The sequence below is a fragment of the Typopeltis vanoorti genome, chromosome 24 (genome assembly GCF_054136105.1).
Source record: "Typopeltis vanoorti isolate ZY-2024b chromosome 24, IOZ_Tvanoo_1.0, whole genome shotgun sequence".
Classification (NCBI taxonomy): domain Eukaryota; kingdom Metazoa; phylum Arthropoda; class Arachnida; order Uropygi; family Thelyphonidae; genus Typopeltis; species Typopeltis vanoorti.
Window position 1 is genome coordinate 13587811 of NC_143572.1, and position 17020 is coordinate 13604830.

The 17020-nt window shown below is 35.1% G+C and overlaps 1 protein-coding gene across 1 annotated transcript in view; it reads left to right on the forward strand.

Annotated features, from left to right (window-relative positions):
* LOC150092934 (lachesin-like) overlaps positions 1-17020 on the forward strand; it is a 349114-nt gene that overhangs the window by 195080 nt on the left and 137014 nt on the right. The window lies entirely within an intron of this gene.

A 17020-nucleotide genomic window follows, 5' to 3' on the forward strand; every position in this document is an offset into this window, starting at 1 on the left:
CAAGGATTCAGTCCATCGCCCAGTTCTTATAAGAACTATAAGATGTGTTGGAACGAGTTCGGTTTGAGAAGGAAGAAAGTCCTTTTTTAGGACTTCCAGGGTAACTAATGGTAATTCTGTAGCCAATTAAGTTTTAACTGAGGCTCAGCAATCGGCTATTGCCGTTACCCAGCCATGACTAGAGCTTTTTAGCTCAATAACACTCCATCCACACAGATTTTCTTCATTCAGATGACGGGATAAAGAGTCAAGGACTCAGTCCATCGCCCAGTTCTTCTAAGAACTTTAAGATGTGTTGGAACGAGAGAATTCGGCTATTGCAATGATTGGTAAATAATGTATTATTAAGAGAGACTTCCAGGGAACTCAATATGTTTAGTGAAATTATGGAGGTTGCATCATTGATAAATACGATAAATGTGAGCCAACTACATAGCATAAAATTCTGATTCCAACTATATTCATCTAAAATTACTCAGTTACCAGAAGGAAACGGCGATTAAGAATTTGGAAATAATAACATATAGATATTCGCTGGAAACAACGAAAGTATAAAGAACAATAATAACTGAAACACTGTAGCATCACATATCAAAACAATTCCATGCAGTCATACGATTATGTCAGATACGTCTTGAAATACTGATAATCAGAAATAATTCGCAACGCTGAGTTCTTAACAAAGGATTGCAAATAGCAACTAATCACTGGACACTTTTAATATATTCCTAATAATATTTGTTTATTAAAAGTTGTAATGGGAATTCGTGAAACTTCATAAAAAGGAAACAACAACTGTTCACATATCTCTTGAGGTAAATTCTATCCCAAACCAACTGTGGATTCTGTAGAAAACACTTTGTCATTCAAATGAACTTAGAATAGATCCCACTGAATGGTTTGCATTATTCGTCTCGATTGATAGAGGGGGGAAAAGGGTATTTTTCATAGATATGTAAAACACACCAATAGACACTGTATGCAAATTAACATACATTGTCTTGCCTATTGGTCAGATACTACTCATCCTAAAAAAAAGTAAATTGGTGCATACTTGTAGTTTAATTAATCTTCATATTTAAGAGGTATGAAGGATTATGACTGAACTGTATATTATAAAAGGTATTGAGTAGAACAGTTTTGCTAAATACAACTTCATCCAAGGAATTCATTTCCTCAGAAGCTACGTTCATCTACAATAGTGTTGAAAGTATATCTGAGGATCCATTTAGAAAAAAACAAAACAAAAAAGGGCCATTGACGTTACTTACCAATGAAGAATTACAAATGTCATCCACTTTAAAAGACCAACCAAAATCAATTAGCTCAATGTAATACGGTGGCCTGCAGAGGATCGTATTGCTATACACAGTGTGTTGTACTCTAGCATGGATGAGCAACATACGACCATAGAGTTCCATTCCTCTAATTTATAAGCAATGCATTTGGATACAGAAACATCGACAACGGACAAACTAATCAGTGATAAATGTCACCTGCTGACCTAATCTCAGTTCCATTTGTTCCACATAGATGACGAAGTTAGGATAAGGCGTGAATGGCATGATTAGTGATTCATCATTTAGGTAGAAAGGCTTATGGTGATGGTACGTGAACTGTTTTGGGCACTCATATTAGGTTCCCTGCAGTCGGTGGAGTCACGTCTGAATTTTACTGCCTATTTATTATTCACATATGCACTTTCGTGTTCAGTTTGTCCATCTGGGAACGGTTGCTTTCAGCAGGATAATACGCAACGTAACAAGGCACAAATCGCTCTGAAATGGTTGAGAAGAGAATGATTGCAAATCTGTTGTACACACTCAGTCACCGGATCTCAATCGAACATCTGTGATATGAAGAACGAACTTCTTCGTGACAGGGATCCATCCTAGTCTGTTATCACACAAAGATCAGCATGGGGCAGCATCCCCTGTGGAACCCTTGGAGTCCCTTTAGGATGAATATGTTCCGTGGATTAAAGGGAGATAGCACTCATCGTTAGATAAATGTGTCGGACACTCAATAAATGTTAAATTTTATTCTTATTTCCACGATAAAAATGCAATTCAAATGGGAACAGAAGCGCAGCTTCCTTTTTAAGATGTGCGTCATAAAATCCTTGAATATTTCATTTTTTGTTCGTCATTATTCTCTTATGTATGCATATTACGATCTTTTACTCTTAATTTAAAAAAAAAAGGTATCGAAGTAAACAGTTCCATACTTTTTAAAAAAAATTATCTGAAAATTTTAAATTATTTATTCGATCATTTTCTAACATGTCTATTCGGTTTCATTCTTTAAATATCAATATTGATATTAATATTATAAAATGTTATTGATAACTTTCAGTTCTAACCATTAGTCTTGAAAGTTACATAAGTTAATTTCACTCCATGCCTTCAGGCAACATATTTGTGTAAAGCGTTAACGTAATCCTACAAAATCTGGAAGTCCAAAATTCCGTTTACAGTAAGAACAAAGATTACTACAGAAACAGAACTATTAGAGGTTTTTTCTTTATCAGCCAATTACCAACAATCATTGCGTTTGTTTCTTTCTAGTTCCAATATGGATGATTCCTTTTCCTAGGGGATGAGAATAGAGAGAAAGGGAAAGAGATCATTAAGTCAAGATACTGTGCATTTAGTGCTTCTCTCTTCACTAAGAATACTTGACCAACAGGGCATCGAAGTCGATGAACTTTCCGAGTTATGGTAGAGAGCTTCCAATTAAGATGTTTTCTCATATCTATGGGGAATGCGGAACACAAGCTTTAAGTAAAATATTACCTTCTCTTTTGTGTGTTCTTTATTTTGGGATTAACTTCCATTGATACCCCTCGGATTCCATACTCGCCTCGTACATATCTCCTGTTCGCAAAGAGTACAAAATTGAACCTCGCAGTTCCCATATGACAATAAAGGCATACTCAGTAGAGGGAATTTTACCGAAATAAGCACATAAACATCAAAATACACGAGTGATCCTATAATTGTTAAGAGAATGGATGAAATATTGTCGCATACAAATGAATCTGTATAAAATATGCCAAATAAACTGAATGTTTGCGCATGCGTAATTAAAATTCCTCCAGCTCTGCCATTCTTAAAATAAGGACTCTTCAGTTGGAACTAAAATTGGTGGGGAAAATATTAATAATTTGAGGTATGAGGTATGATCTTTCCATTCTGATAGCAATACCACCTTGCTATCAGAATGCAAAGAAGATTTGGAGGAACTTATTATGAAAGTTAAAGAAGAACGTGCTAAATATGGTCTTAAACTTAACTTCAAAGAGACAAAAGTTATGACAACATGTGAACTTAATGATTTTGAATTAGATGGAAAAAATGGAAGTAGTTAACAATTTTGTGCTCCTAGGATCCCGAATTGATAAAGATGGTTATTATACAGAAGAAGTTAAAAGAAGATTATTACTCGGAAAGAAAGCAATGACAAATTTAAGCAAGATCTTTAAAGATATTAGCCTCACAACAAAAATCAGAATCGTGAAAGCAACGGTATTCCCTGTGGCACTGTATGGATGTGAAAGTTGGATCCTGAGAAAGAAGGAAGATAGATGCATTCGAAGTATGGGTTTGCAGCTTACTAAGAATACCATGGACTGCAAAGCAAACCAATAAAGCAGTGATAGACAGAATAAAGCCAGATTGCTCCCTCGAAGCTATGATCATCAAGCAAAAATTGTCATACTTCGGACAAATTATGTGAGCAAATGACAGTCTGAAGAAGATGCTTGCTAAAGTTGATGGAAGCAGGAAAAGAGGAAGACCAAGAATTAGATTGGTGGATGGAATTAAAGAAGCAACTGGAGTGCGCTTGGAAATTCTGAAAGACATGATCAAGGACAGATCTGAATGGAGAGTGAATATTCGTAGGATCACTACGAGTCAAATTGCTTTTATGTAAAATTGAATGGATTTGGTTTCATAAAGCAATATGGCTCTGTGGAACCGAATCCATCCATTTTAGAAATTTCATAAAATGTCTTTGTCTTTTGAAAAGACCTGGATTCGAATCCTGTCTAGAACGCGAACTTTTATCAGAGCTTTGATTGAGGTAGCTGGATCATACGGATGTGTAACAATGTTTCCTCTAGAAATGTGGAATTTCTCATTCCACAATTAGAGAAACTAATTTACACACAAAATCGTGCATTTAAGAACAAAGCTAAGTAACGAAGTTCATCCTTAAACGAGACAATTTTGCAGGTCGCGAGTCATTCAGGTTGTACCACAAATTATTTCTAAATATTTCAGTAATTCACTTTTTTTTTTGGCTAGGGGGTGAAGACGAATGCTTTTCATATTCCCTTTATCTGTAGGAAATGGATGGGGTTTATTGAACTATAAACTCTGGTCTTGGCGGGGTAACAGCAATAGCCGATATATCAGTAAAGGACTATTTTAAAAAACATTAGGCAATCCCTCAGACCACTCCCTACGAGTGACCGAAAGATCGTCCAAGCCGAGCCTCAGTTAAAACTTCATTGGCTACAGCATTGCCATCCATTACCCCCCAAGGGTATAGAGGACAATGTAGGGATAAGGTGTGATTGAGCTATTAAAGCTCTGATCATGGCAGGAGGATAACAGCAATAGTCGAGCCTCAGTTAGAACTTCATTGGCTACAGCATTGCCATCCATTACACTCCAAGGGTATTAATCACCGCATCTCTCCAGAATTATTCTTTTTTTTTTTGGCCTATATTTTATAGATCCATTCATATTTTATAGCCAAATACTGTATAGTAATTAAAGTAATTGAAATCAAAGTAATTATAAATGAACACATCATAAAATAAAGAAATTAATTTAAATAACTAAATATATTTATTTAGTTAAGAAAACAATTTTTAATAAACTTTAAATAAGTCGTTTAAAAAACTAAAAACCGTCTAGCTCTGGAATCGAAATTCTGGTTTCGCATGGAAGAAAGCCTAAATAAACGTTTCTCAAGTCTATGAATAGAATCAAACTTTATTTTTTCAGCCGTTAGAGTATCGCATAGTAGTACTATGAAACAACCATTCGTGGTAAACTGAAACATTGGCAACAAAAAAAATGAAAATCTTAAATCATAGGAGAAGTGAGGTCACAATTCTTCACATAATTGTAGCATCATTGCTTTCAAAGAAAAGTCAATAACATAAGATGCATAATCTTATCATGCATAAGATTTTCAGATTTTCTTTCTTTGGATGAAACATATCTAACTTCTGACTCTATTATATTGTAATTAAAGGAATGAATTTACAATTTTTAGACATTACAATTAAATCCTTTAATTGTAATGTCCAAATATTTAAAGAGGCGGAGTAAACACGATAAGCACTATGAACACTCCACTACTGGCGCAAACTGCATATAAACAACAGTGGAACTGCGCGACGGACAGTGCCGCATTACGCTAATAGCTTGCATTTCACTATGACGTGCATATGCTTGCGCGCGTAGCAAATGTTAGCAATATGACACTGTGGAAAACACAGTGCCGCTAGCGTCCTTCGCCCTCCTAAGTGTTACAAGATGGGTTTTTATTATTTTTTATACAGAATAAGAGAATTGTATAGGATTGCTGATGATAAAATTAAATATTAGAAGCAAATATAAATAAATTAATAAATATATTTATATAGCGAGAAAAATTGAGGGTGCTGCAGTTCCGTAGTGCCTATGCAAGAGTCTCCCTCTCTCTCATATGTTTAAAAAGTTTCTATTGCTATTTCAATCTCTTCGCAAATGTGATGAGGAGCAGATTTTTAACATGGCGAACTGTCAGTGAATGGAACGCATTACCAGGATGTGTTGTTAATGCAAGGAGTGTTAAGGATTTTAAGGTGGTTCTTAGACGAAAAAAGATTGAAATCGCTACCACCATCGGACATCAAACTAGCGCATTCTGATGCAAGAATTGGGTATTGTCATCCTCTCCAGTGCTAGCGAATCTTTCATTCAGAAAGTTCTCTGATTCTACTGTCTTGTAGTTCCGGTGAGGAACGCTAACAATCTGAGTTAGTCATTGCTTTATCGTAATACTCGAAGGATTATTTTATAGGGAAATCAATTAAGCGAACATGATGAACCTGTCTTTCGTGAACACAGACAAATTAGTGGGAGATCAGAAAGAAAATATTTGAAAATGAAAAAAATCTTTCAGATTCATATTTTCTATAGGAATTTATTTAAAAAAATAGTAAATGATATCCTAATGTGGCAAATATTTAATGGCTTCCAAAGATAAATTGCAAATCTGTTTTTGTATGTAATGAATCTGTTGTGTTCCTGCATACCGAATCTAAATTATTGAAATATTTTGTTTTCTTTTAAGAATATTAAGACGTATTTAATTTAAGAATATTAAGACGTACGATTAATATTAATCCTTAGTTATTGAGGAATCTCAATCCTCGTTTACTTTCCCTGCCAACCTTAAATTTCGTTACGATATTGAGAAAACTTCCAGCGTAAAAATACACCACAAAACACACACACGCGCACGCACCTTTCGTCTGATTCCTCCTATGGAATGTAAGTTATTGGCTGACTCCCTTCCCCCCCCCCCTCTTTCTCTCTCTAAAATAAAGAGAAAAAACCGGTATAAATTCTGATAAAAAGTGTTCCGTAACACTTGCCTCCAAAGGTTGTTTACAGTGTGCCTTGTGCAAGAACTGTTCATCATCCGTACACCGATTCCAGCTGTGAGATTCAACGGAAAACGTATTCAATTTATTAAAGTAACCAGCCGTCAACCGTAGAGATGGGGTCAACAAAAAGATGACAAAGACTTAAGTCCCACGAGACAGAATCACTTTTTGAATCATTTTAGCTTCGTTTGCCGAACAAACTGAGTCTCTTGAGTATTAACTTTACGACATCTTCTTCCCGAAAGAACGAGACTACCGCTGGGAATGACATCTGTCGGCAAACACCAAAGTATTTCAAAAGTGCAAGAAACCGTTTTAAAAAATAGTAATAATAAAAAAACAGGGAAGGAAATGTTATAAAGTGAAGGACTTATTTTGTATGGCAGGTGAGGAGACAAACGTAGTCCTCCGAGGGGAGGAAAAGAGGGGTGGATTACAAATAACGTACTAAAAAAAACGTTTTCATTATAAAAACTTCAGTCGACCCAGAGTATTGAAACTTCTTGTCTCCCAGTGACAATAGCCAAGTGATGTAACTCCACAGGGGAGGTAGCGGGGGGGGGATAGAATAAGTGGAAAAACGCATGCGTGTATTTTTCATGATTTCCTTGTTGACGTTTACCAAGCTGTTTTCTTTATCGTTCACATTAGCAAACGTGTATAGATTAATAAGACTTTATAAAACAAAATATTTAAATAAAATTTTCCTTAGATCACATTTATCTCCAAATTATTATTTTTCTTTAAAAATCTATACTGTTTAAGAGGTGCTGTTGTCATAGCAACCGAGATGCTATGAAAAAATCCTACGCAGTAAATATCACCACCAATAGAGAAGCAATGACAGTAATCTTCCTCGATAAAGACTCCGAATTAAAATTCGTTGATGTGCTAAATAAACGCAGTGTGTGTGTGTGTGTGTGTGTGTGAGTGTGTGGCCTTTGACATTTGGAGTGATTGGTACATAATCGCGCAGTAAGTCTAATCACGCCAAAGCTATTTTAGCTCATCTACAGCAAGCTACTAACTAAATAGTAGAGTAGGCTGAATAAGACAATTCTTTTTCTTTTAGCAATCGCTACACAAAAGGTCTTTAGTTTGGCCAACAAAAACACGGCTGTTATGAATATTGAGCTTGTTCATGCTCCACGTGGCGCAAAAACTCCTTCATCAACTTTAATTATCCCGCGTTGTTTAAGAATGGGAAGTTTAAATTAGCTTATTATCATTGTGGGTGATTTATTACTCCCGTTTATTCAAAGTTTTTTTTTGGTTGTTTTCTTTTTAGGAAGCTAGCGAATTTACCTGAGTTATAATAAAGAAGGGAATCTGTGATGTAATTTAAAGTCACCCTGTGCGTAAAGGACGTGGTTAATTGGAAACAACCTTTGTTGAGTCCGTGAATGAAACGAAAAAGATAAAATGCATACCATACATTTTTTTTTTGTTTGAAGTCTGTTTTTAATATATATTTACTTCGTATTTTATCATCGATTAAAAATGAATTAAAACATCTTAAATAAGGGCAAAAAATTTACTCAGGTTTTATATCAATTTGCAAATTTGTTTCATTTTTAATCAAATCCAGTGAAAAGAATACTTATGTTCCAAGCTTTCATGTCTTTATATGCAACTGAAAACCAGATTATTATTATTATTATTTTGGTTAGGTGGGTGAAGCAAGAATGCTTTTCCTATTCCCCGTTATCTGTAGAGGACAATGTAAGGATAGAGTGTTATTGAGCTATGAGCTCTGATTATGGCAGGAGGGTAACAGCAATAGCAGAGCCTGAGTTAGAACTTCATTAAGGAAATCAGTAATTATATTCTTTTTTTTTGGGGGGGAGGAGATGGACTGAATCCTTGACTCTTTATCTGAATGAAGAAAATCTGTGTGGATGGGGTGTTATTGAGCTTTTAGCTCAGTTACACCCCATCCGTTATCGAGCCATGGGTAACTGGAACGACAATAGCCGAGCCTCAGTTAAAAGTTCATTGGCTACAGCACTGCCATCCATTACCCTGGATCGCCCAAACTCAGATTCATCACCCACGATCGAAATTTTAAAGTTCTTAAAAGAACTGGGCGATGGACTGAGTCCTTGACTCTTTATCCCGTCATCTGAATGAAGAAAATCTGTGTGGATGAGATGTTATTGAGCTAAAAAGCTCTAGTCATGGCTGGGTAACGGCAATAGCCGAGGCTCAGTTAAGACTTCATTGGTTACAGCATTGCCATTTGTTACCCTGGTTAGTAAGTAAAGGGTAAAATCTCAAAAAATCGGACGATCTCTAGGCCACTCCATAGTGGGCGAAAGACCGTCCATATCTCAGCGTTGGTTCCACTCAGTGAAGGGCTCCCCGACCACTGAGCAGAACCGCTCAAATTCCGAGGAAAATAATTCACCGACAAAGCCCTCAGCGGGCCATGCCGGAGAACACCTTCCCCGGAGACTCAAGGTGCTCCCTGAAGGCAAAATCCCTAAGGGAGCGAACTCAAAAACTCACACCCAGGATAACAGCAACAGCCGAACCTCAGTTTACTTCCTCGGTTCAGCATTGCTAATTGTTACCCTGATTAGTAAGTAAAGGGTAAAATCTCAAAAAATCGGACGATCTCTAGGCCACTCCATAGTGGGCGAAAGACCGTCCATGTCTCAGCGTTGGTTCCACTCATTGACGGCCGCCCCGTCCAAGCACCCCGACGGGTTCCCCGTTTAAGCAGAACCGCTCAGCGATGGTTCCACTCAGTGTCGGCCGCCCCGTTCAAGCACCCCAACGGGCTCCCCGACTCCTGAGCAGAACCGCTCAAATTCCGAGGAAAATAATTCACAGACAAGAACCCCTCAGCGGGCCCTGCCGGAGAACACCTTCCCCGGAGACTCAATGTGCTCCCTTAAGGCAAAAACCCTAAGGGAGCGAACTCAAAAACTCACACCCAGGATAACAGCAACAGCCGAACCTCAGTTTACTTCCTCGGTTCAGCATTGCTAATTGTTACCCTGGAAGTCCTAAAAAGGACTATTCTCCTCTCCTTTCGAAGATCATTTTTCTACGATCGAAATTTTCATTCCAGATGCAATTTAAGAACACGTATATTAAATTTATAAAGGTGTATATTATACATTCGAGCTTAAATTATGTAATTAAAGCAAATAACCTAGAATATGTTATTTACAATAATTATAAACTCCATGCTTTAATTTTTTTTTAAAAATAATAAATGAGAAACAGTTTGTTAAATCATTATAGGACTTAAACGACTATCAGTGAAACAAAGATTTGTGAATGCATTGTTATATCATTACAATAGATACAGTTTTGTTACTATTGCAATAATTTATAAGTGGCTTATTTTGTGCTACCGTTGATGTTTAAACTTTCTCAAGATTTAAAAAAAAAATCTCAAACTTGCTTTCGTGCATTTTTTATTTTAAATATTTTATGCCATTCTAAGAAACTAACCTCACTTCTAAGACTCTCAATTGCATACAGATATCTTTTTGCTGCAATTAATTTGCGATTGGGAAATCCATACTTTGTTGATTATCTGTCTATACGTGAATGGATTTTTCCTTCAACAGAAAGGTTGGTTATAAGAAATTTAATTAAAATGGTGTTCAGTTTAATTTAAAAGGGACGGCAAAAATTAATCAATTAAGAAAAACCATCTCACTTTCTAAACATTCATCTCACGTGTTGGTCCGAAGTGCGTGCCACCGTGCAGGATCCGAAATAAGCTCAACAAAATAAAGAACAATAATTCTTGAGCATTCCATAGAAAACGCAAGAATTGTAGCTGTCATAATCACTTAGTTAAGCCTGTTCTTGCTAGAATAGTTACTGAACATCGAAAGAGACCAAAATGCAAAAGATCTAAGAGGATAGAATTCTTCCTGTTAAATTCCTACTCGAAAATATATCATTGGAAATGTATGAAAATGAAAACAGTTTATCCCTTTTTACTTGCTTACTTTTCAAAACTTCAGTAAGATTTACGGTCGCAATTTTTTTCACACTTTTTTTTTAATTTGTGCTGTTTGATTTTGATTTAAAAACTCATTTGAGAACTGAATTCATTAGAAGATGAATATAATTTGGTATTATAAGCAGTGGCGTCTCGTGGCTTGAAATCCTGGGGGTGCTGCAACTTTCGAAATATACATACACACTGTAAGTACAGTGTGCACATGTTTGGATAAAATATCAAAATTATGGTAAAAATTAAAGATGAAAAAATATTGTTTATTATCAATAAAATTATACAGTTTGATATAATTCAAAATCACTTAAAAATAAAATCCATTATAATAACTCTAATAATGTTCTACAATAAACACTACAGCAAATGTTATGTCTTTAATTGTAAAGTCCAAATATTTAAAGAGACGGAGTAAACACGATAAGCACTACGAACATTCTACTACTGGCGCAAACTGCATATAAACACAGTGGAACTGTGCGACGGACAGTGCTGCGTTACGCTAATAGCTCGTATCTCACTATGAGGTGCATATGCTTGCGAGCGTAGCAATATGACACTGGTAAACACAGTGCTGCTAGCGTCCTTCGCCCTCTTAAGTGCTACAAAATGGATTTTTATTATTTTTTATACAAAATAAGAGAATTGTATAGGATTGTTGATGATAAAATTAAATATTACAAGCAAATATAAATAAATTAATAAATATACAGTATTTATATAGCGATAAAAATTGAGGGTGCTGCAGTTCCGCAGTGCCTATGCACGAGCCGCCCCTGATTATAAGATCTTGACGAAGTTCTCTAAACACCCAAAGTTTTTTTAGACCTTTTTAGGAAACCACGCACATTCAACGTAGCCAACTGTAAAAACAGATGCAGTATCCATTAATTTAGATGTGAAACGTTATGAAATTATATTTGCAGTAGTGAAACAAAGAATGTTCAGATGGTATCCTTTCTTTTAGTGTTACACGTGATCAGCATTCATTTTCGAAATTATGGATTCTACAACCGTGTTAAAATAACTCTTTTTATTATCCCGACGTTTCGATCTTCATATCAAGATCATCATCGGGAGCATACACAAATATACAAGACAAGCTGAATTACATTATAAACCGTAAGCTAGAGAAACAATGATTTGATCACATGTTATTTTACTGGCATGACCTCTAGTGAAAAAAAAAAATTATAAATTACATAAAGCTATATTTAATTTAAGATAACATGAATAAACATTTTTTCTTTTAGATAATTTTCCTTCAGTAACAGTGATGTCCTATTTTTAACAAGACAATTCTTATATTAGATTTAGAATTCTGGATTTTTTACAGTCCTGTTTATAATAATTCTTTTAGAATTATTATAAACAGGACTTATAATATTTATAATATTTATATTTATAAATATAAATATTATAATTAAAGACAACCATTTTTGACTTTTCCCAGAGGTGTGGCAAGGGGCCGAATCCTGCTGCCATACATACGGCCTACCATTGGCTACCCTTGTTATCCAGGGCTTGACTACAGTTAGCAACTCCACGAACAAAGCCCGAATTCCAATGCCAGGGTTCTTCAACACCTGTTCCTGCAGATTTGCGAGGAATTCTGCTGTACGAACGCAATCAGATCGTCTGCTAGGGATCTTTCTTCTTGCTACATCCTCGTAGTCACCATTGCAAGTCTCTAGTTCATGCCTGATTGTTTTTACTGTATTCAGGGAGCATTGGGCAGCAGTCGTAATATCCTTATTTTGATGGCGGGCACGAATCATCATGATACAAGTTATTCTCTTCCATGATTCAGGTGGGTTCCAGCTATCCATCCTTTCTGACATCTTGTATATGAATGAAGAAGGGTCCAAACTTTTAAATGAAGAGAAGTGTGTGTTAATACATGTAACTTACGGAAAAATATAATTAATTATAAATATGTCAAATTTATCCCGAACACCCTGTATATACATAAACTCCTACCACCATCCAACATAAAAACTTGGTGTCATCAATACCCTAAAAACAGGGCTCTGAAGATCTGCTCCAGTAAACAAGCACTGAAAGTCGAATTTAAAGTGATCAGCAATACTTTTCAAAAAAATGGGTACAGCCAAAACACTATTAACAAATTTCTCTACAAGACCTCAATAAAAAACGAAGACAAACCAGACTACAGTAAAACTATAACCATTCCCTAGATGAAAGGGACATCAGACAAAATAAACAGAGTACTACAAAAATACAATGTCAAAGCCACCTTTGAACCCTCTGCAAAATTAAAAAGCTTACTCAACTCATCCAAAGATCCCCCCCCGTGGAGTATACCGTATTCATTGCACCTGTAACATACCATATATAGGAGAAACAGGATGCACAATTCCTATCAGAAAAAAAGAATATAAACGACACATTAAATATAATAATTATGGTGAAGCTGGCCTTTCTGATCTTGCCCTGAACACCTTACATAGAATTGACTGGAAAATCACTAGGTGTCTACATCACACCAAAACTTGGTATGAACGCAAATTTAAGGAAGCCTGTGAGATCATTATCAACCACCCCAATCTGAACAATAATGAACGTCTAAAAATCCCATACATATGGAAGACATATATTCGAACAATCCTCTCTAAGAACAACTATAAACAGGACTGTAGAAAATCCAGGATCCTAAATCAAAAATAACAATTGTAATACTAAAAATAGGACATCACTGTTACTGAAAGAAAACTATCTAAAAGAAAAAATGTTTATTCATGTTATCTTAAATTAAATATAGCTTTATGTAATTTATAAATAATTTTTTTTTCACTAGAGGTCATGCCAGTAGAATAACATGTGATCAAATCATTGTTTCTCTAGCTTACGGTTTATAATGTAATTCAGCTTGTCTTGTATATTTGTGTATGCTCCCGATGATGATCTTGATATGAAGACGAAACATCGGGATAATAAAAAGAGTTATTTTAACACGGTTGTAGAATCCATAATTTCGAAAATGAATGTTCAGATATTATCTTAAAAGACCTTTAACAAATATCTCATTTTGGTTACAGAAGAAAGGGAAGAAAGAAATCTTTCTAATGTGAGATAATTTCAATGCACGATTCAAAAATCAGTTGGTCTAGTAAAGAGAAATATCATGAAAAATAAAACGTATTTATTAAATAAAATAAATAAAGGTATTTAATAAATACAAAGTATATATCATAAAAGAAATATCTTCCAAACTAATCAAACGTATTTCTTATAACCATAATAAGTGAAAGAAATTAAAAAAGTGCTAAATTGTTTTGAGGGACATAAAATGTCAGACTTGTCAGTAAAGATTTTTTTATCTTCATTCACCTCTTAAATAATCCTGACGGATTATTTAAGAGAACTTTCCACACAGGTGCATTCCTTCTGACTGTAGAGGATAGTTTAGATAACTGGATATCAATTCGTCTTGCAACTGCTGCTGCAAAATTATTTAATAAACTTTTGCTAAATAGATTAACAGCCACGCTTCCAACAGTAATGCGTCCAAATCAAGTGCATGCTGAACCCACCTTGGCTTGGTAATCTTATGTTAAATAGAGACAAATTCCAGTCATAAATTAAACCCTCTGTTCCATTAAATCAGGAAGTCTTTATTGCCATTTCAGAGCATTATGGATGTGGCAAATTCCCCCTCCCCTTAGGGGGGGGAGGTCCGCTCCGGGCGGCACTTTGAACCTATTTGAACTTTTGCAGTTAATTCTAAAGTACAGTCTCTAGAACTCGTTTCCAAATATTGTAATACTACTGCGAATTTTCCTCACAATTGCTGTAAGTGTTGCTAGTTGCGAGAGGAGTTTTTCTAAATAAAATTGATTAAGAATTACCTACATTACTATGAAATAGGCTTCGACAATGTCATCGACGATTTTGCTAACAGAAAAGCAAGAAAAATAACATTTTAGAATGTTGAAATTAAAGTTTTACTTCAAAAATAAACATAGTGTTTTAATTTATTTCCCTATACGTCGTTTTGGCTTTTTGTAGTATTTTTGGTGTGCATTGAGAGGGGCGGCAAACTCCGGAATCGTCCCGGGCGGCAAAAGCTCCAGCTATGACACACATACTCATTATTTCATAGAAAACACAAAACTGGACTTTGAACCAAAATGTAAAATATACGTTTAGTATGTGAGATAAGCTCCTTCTCGTTTTCAAAACTTAATTTATTTCAATCTCTTTTTTAAAATAAATTTAACCGATCCGTTAATACGCTAATAATCTGCATTCGAATAGCAAAACATCCATGTGTCGATGATCAACGTAGTGTGGATATTTTCAAACTCATTTAGAAGCAGCTGCTCTAAATAAATTGCAATACCAACTTGTGTGTCGGACAGATACAAGACTCGTGCTCTACTTGATAGATTTTCAGATGAAAATTCATTACATCGAATTCGTGATTTTGTAATAGATTTATCGCAAAAAGATTTTTTTTTTCATTCTAAAGATGTGTTCACGATTGAAATTCTTAGTAATATTCGTATCTAAAACTCGTATCAAATTTGCCAGCTTGAAGCTCGAGATGTAAATTTAATTAATACTATTAATATCTCTCTCTCTCTTTCTCTCTCTCTTTCTCTCTCTCTCTCTCTCTCTCTTTCTTTGGATCGCATTGAGATGATTTCGGTATTCTATATTTTTGTAGATGAATGACAAAACCATTCCCTTGTTTTTTAACATACTTTCTCGGTTAACAAAGGACTTCTGTCTAATTGGAACGAAATATTTGACTAATTTCACGACAAAATTATGAGGCGAATATAAGAGCTGCTTTTATTAGGTATTCTAGGCTTACCTCACCTCCGATGAGAACTTAGAGGTTGTGTGCTGATACCTGAAGGCACGTAGGATATTCGGAAGTTTGTGTGCTTTGTGCTTGTACCCTAAGGCCAGTAATGTATAAATTTCTTACGGTAATTTAAAAACTAGTCGGTAGTTGTACACTATTTTTGGCAACTTGCCTGATCGATCGTCATTTTAACGGGATCCTTTCAAAATGCTATTGCAACTGTCATATTTATCGTTTGTTCGATGTAAACAATAAAAGGTTATCGTGTACAGAATATGATCAAGGTTACAATTGCTCATGCTTAAGTAAAACAATATAAACAACAAATAAATATATGCTAAATAAATATAAATAAAATAATTAATAAACTTATACACTTTATTATATGCCTTTATTCTTTATTTTTTTCGTTAAAAATACAATAAAATCGTAATCACATTCTTTAATATAAATAAATACCAAGAGTACTCTTGCTTATGGACAGTAAATCAGCAGTTTTCTCTGGTCCTGGAATTAATCTCACGGGCTATCCATACGATCATTTTGTTGTTATTTCGACATCATCAAAAAATCCATCCTCGACAGCAATAACATTTGTTATTTATTTCTAAAAATGACTGAACACGTACTGTTTTAGTAGACCTTGTTATTCGTCTTCTATTCTCTTCCTTGAATCAATAAATAAAACAGTTAAACATACGAAGTATTTTGATATTTAATTAGTTCCTATCTTCCTTAGCAGATTTATTCTCAAGAGACTTGCAACGAAGTTCACCGCATTGTGAAAGGCTTTTAATTACCACAAAGAGTCTGATTCTGAGGTAAGAATGTTGCCAATTCTGACAATCTGATGCCCCAAGCCAAATTAGATCCGATTGCCTTTCAACCCATAATTATCTACCTCACGGACCATATTTTTATATCTCAAGAAAGCTACAAACGCAAAGCAGTTAACGTCTATTGACTTGATGTCAGTGACATTTAAGAAAATGGATATAAGAATATGTTTTCATTTAAGAAAATGGATATAAGGATATTTTTAAACAAATAAACCCGCTACGGCTATAAAAATGTTACTTTTAATATACATCAGTAAGTTATAATTTATTAAAAGTTTTTGTTTCATGTGTGTATGTGTGTGTGTGTGCAAATTCTCCGCGTCTTTCCAAACAAGTGTGTTACGAACGTGGTTACAAAGTAGTTACAAGACTTTTGAGACTGTCTTATATCAGTAGTTTAGAGGAGATAACACAGGATTGGGAACTGCTGCAACGTCCACGATATCCATCTTATAAAGTATCTATAACACGGATATCACAGCCGTGTCGTCCTCCCACCCTGTACTAATTGTAGACCACCAAACTTGGACTGTTTGCAAGCATTATTAAACATCTATCTTTCACACGCGAATACTTTCGAATGCTTGACCTTTACTATCTGGCGAAGATACTTATCATATGCCAACTTGTTATAACACCTCTCACGAATAAGACGAAGTAATTGTGATGCTTTTTGTTTCTTTCTTCGAGCG